At 39.0% G+C, this 3,849-nt stretch overlaps 1 protein-coding gene across 1 annotated transcript in view; it reads right to left on the minus strand.

Annotated features, from left to right (window-relative positions):
• Positions 1-3,586, minus strand: part of LOC122552553 (placenta-specific gene 8 protein-like) — a 14,478-nt gene extending 10,892 nt beyond the window's left edge. Inside the window, exon 1 of the mRNA XM_043695254.1 lies at positions 3,490-3,586. The gene's annotated coding sequence lies outside the window, so the exon portion shown is untranslated. The remainder of the gene's footprint in view (positions 1-3,489) is intronic.
• Between the last annotated feature and the right edge of the window lie 263 nt (positions 3,587-3,849).

Consider the following 3,849-nt stretch of genomic DNA (forward strand, 5'->3'; position numbering starts at 1 on the left):
GACCTCCAGCGATGGGGAGACCTTCCAATTTCCTGGTTGGGTAGAATAGCATTAGTCAAAATGAATGTCCTGCCCCGTCTCCTATATCCTATGATAATGCTTCCGGTGATGCTGCCGAGGACGGCTTTATGTAAATTATATGGCTGGCTGGGTTCCTTTATCTGGAATCATAGGCGGCCCCTCATTAAGCTGAGGAAGCTACAGCTTCCACAGGCAAGGGGTGGATTGGACTTCCCAGATTTTAGGAAATATCAATTAAGTTCCCTATTAAGTTATATAGCTGATTGGGTCTTGTCTGATCCACAATCAATCAGCTATGTAACTTAATAGGGAACTTAACTGATATTTCCTAAAGTCTGGGAAGTCCAATCCACCCCTTGCCTGTGGAAGCTGTAGCTTCTTCAGCTTAATGAGGGGCCGCCTATGGTTCCAGATAAAGGAACCCAGCCAGCCATATAATTTACGTAGAGCCAGCCTCGGCAATGGGAAGGTTTTTAACTTGGACACAAAGGCCTATGTCCGAGCTTTGTTTTCCATGATCAATTCCCCAGATTTACTCTCAAGAGGACCAATAATAATTTTAGGTACTTTTATCTTGCTCAAAAGCGTGTAGGAACTTTTACTATCTATTTTTATACTGTCAGTTAGCTTTATTTCATATTTTGCTTTCTGCTTCTTTATTGTCTTTGCTGGCTCTTAAAGTCTGTCCAATCCTCTGACCTATCATTGATCTTTGCAGATTTGTACTGTGTTTCTTTCAATTTAATACTAACCTTGCCTTCCTTATTTAACCATGAAGGATCCATCCTTTGTGAAGAGCCTTTCTTTGTCATTGGGATGAAGTTTTGCTGATAATTATTAAATATATCCTTAAAAATTTGCCACACCAACTTTACCATTCTACTTCTAACCTCAATTTTTAACCCTATTAATCCTGTTTTATTGTACATTACCAGACCTAGAATAGTCTGTCCCCTGGTTATCTCTAGAACAGTGGTAAGAAATTGTCCCAAAAAGTACTGAAATTATGAAAAAGCTCTCACAAACAAAAGTGTAACTCTGAACTTTGCAACTGATGTTAAATAAATGACTAAATTTACTTTTGATAACAATTTTCTGTTAATAGAAGTTATTAAGACATAAGAGAGAAAGTAGGGTAGATGACTATGATCTAATTTCCAGAACAGAACAGGATCGACTCACTAAATGGCCAGTTCCTATATTTCCTCTGGGCATTGGATGTACCTACTAGATAAGGAGCAAAACCTGACCTTCTCTTGGGAAATAAGGCAGGGCAAGTGACTGAGGTGTCAGTGGGGGATCACTTTAGGGCCAGTGATCATAATTGTATTTGTTTTAAAATAGTTATGGAAAAGTTAAAGTTATAAATTGGAGTAGGGCCATGTTGCTGGTATTGGGCAATAACTTTCAAAAGTTGGTTGGGAGAGGCTATTCCGAGGTAAAGGGATAGTTGAAAAGTGGGAAGCCTTTAAAAATGAGATAATGAGAGTCCAGAGACAGTATTTATTTGATTAAAGCTTTATTGTCATGTACTCAAGTACAGTAAGTACAGGGGAGAAATCAGGAGGGCAAAAGGGGGACATGAGATAGGTTTGGCAAATTGGGCTAAGGAGAATCCAAAAGGATTCTACAAATACATTCAGGACAAAAGAGTAACGAGGGAGAGAACATGCCCCTTGAAGATCAATACAATTGTATATATGTTTAGATTAGATTAGATTAGATTAGATTTAGATTAGATTAGATTTTAGATTAGATTAGATTAGATTAGATTACTTTACAGTGTGGAAAGATTTGATTAGATTAGATTACTTTACATGTTGTTCCACAGGAGATGAATGAGATACAAAACAGGTATTTCGCATCAGTATTTACTGTGGAGAAGGATATGGAAACTAGAGAACATGGAGGAATAAATAGCGATACCTTGAAAAGCCTCCATAATACCGAGGGAGAGATGCTGGACATCTTAAAATGCTTAAATGTGGATAAATCCCTGGGATCTAATCAGGTGTACCTCAGACATTTTTCAGAAGCTAGGGTAAAAAAGCCTGGGCCCCTTGCTGAGATATTTGTATCATCAATAGCCACATTGATGAGGTGCTAGAAGACTGGAGGTTGGCTAACGGGGTGCCACTATTTAAGAAAGGTGTTAAGGAAAAGCCAGGGAACTATAGACCATTGAGCCTAACATCAGTGGTGGGTAAGTTGTTGGATGGGATTCTGAGGGACAGGATTTATATGTATTTGGAAAGGTGTGGTTTAGTAAATACATCTGGACCAAAAGTGAATGATATAAAAGAGTTATAGGATCATAGCGTTGTACAGGAAACAGATCCTTCGGTCCAAGTCTTCCATGCTGACCAGATATTCTAAACAAAACTAGTCCCATTGCCAGCATTTAGTCCATATCCTTCTAAACCCCTCCTATTTATGTGTCCATCCAGATGCTTCTTAAATGTTGTATTGTACCAGCTTCCACCACCTCCTCAGACATCTCATTCCATATATGCACCACCCTCTGCATTAAAAAGTTGCCCCTTTTAAAATCTTTCCCCTCTCACTTTAAACATGTGCCCTTTAGTTTTGGATTCCCCTACCCTGGGAAAAAGACCTTGGCTATTCACCCTATTCATGTCCCTCATGATTTTATAAACATCTAGAAGGTCACCCCTCAACCTCTCTCTATAGCTCAAACCTTCCAACCTTGGCAATATCCTCATAATTAGTTTTTTGCATCCTTCCAAGTTTCACAACATCTTTCCTACAGCAGGGAGACCAGAATTGTACACAATGTTCCAAAAGTGCACTGCTGAATAAAACAACCATGCCAAATGCCTTCTTCACCCACAAATCCACTTTCAAGGAATGTGCACCCCCAATGTTTCTTTGTTTGGCAACACTGTCCAAGACCTTCCCATTAAGTGTATCAGTCCTGCCCTAATTTGCCCTACTAAAATGCAACACCTCACACTTATCTAAATGCCATCTGCCACTCCTTGGCTGTCCACTACACCTCCAATATTTGTGTCATCTGCAACCATATGAGCCATACCTCCTGCATTCACACCCAAATAATTTAAGCAAATGCCAACATAACACACTGTTAAGCTTTGAGGTCTGATTGTAAAGAGGGCACGTTGTTTAGAACAGATCAAGTTATGAAACTCTCTTTGAATCTCCAAGACCAAGTTAATCCTTCACTCATCTACTAACCTTTTGGATTGCCAGAGCTCATAAATCTCAAGGCTGTCTGTACACATTTTTAAGAAATCAGAAAAATTGAAATCCAGAAAAGTTGAAGCAGATTTAAATTCATCCCATTTCAAACTGTTCCTTTTGATATGTGAGGCACATTTGTTACATAAGCAAATATTCAATACATTCCACAAAATGTCAGTTGCACCTTGCTTCAAAAATCTGGATCTAGTTTAATTTTTAATTTGCGTGTATCTAAACATTACTCACCACTTTCAGTAAAGAATTGGCTCCTGGAGTTGCTCTCCCCTCCACAATGTTGAAAAATCAACTTTACTTTCTACCTGCAGCTTTATATAGACTTAGTAAACAAAATGATGGCCCAATGCCAAGTTGCTTTGTTAATGATTGCTCAGTGAGAAGTGATCAGGACGACGCAGCCGAGTTTTTCACATGTATTTAGATGCTTTTAAAGTGTTGTACATTTTCTAACACGATACAACGCAACAACAAATGGGTCTAGATTTCTTGCTGAGATTCTACTGGAACTATGGCAGTGAAGAATGAGGAAAATGAGGCCTATCTTTCCTCCTTAGCCTGGCTTGTTACTCTCACTCCCACAGAGATTCT

Source organism: Chiloscyllium plagiosum, chromosome 1 (assembly GCF_004010195.1).
Source record: "Chiloscyllium plagiosum isolate BGI_BamShark_2017 chromosome 1, ASM401019v2, whole genome shotgun sequence".
NCBI classification, from domain to species: Eukaryota; Metazoa; Chordata; class Chondrichthyes; order Orectolobiformes; family Hemiscylliidae; genus Chiloscyllium; species Chiloscyllium plagiosum.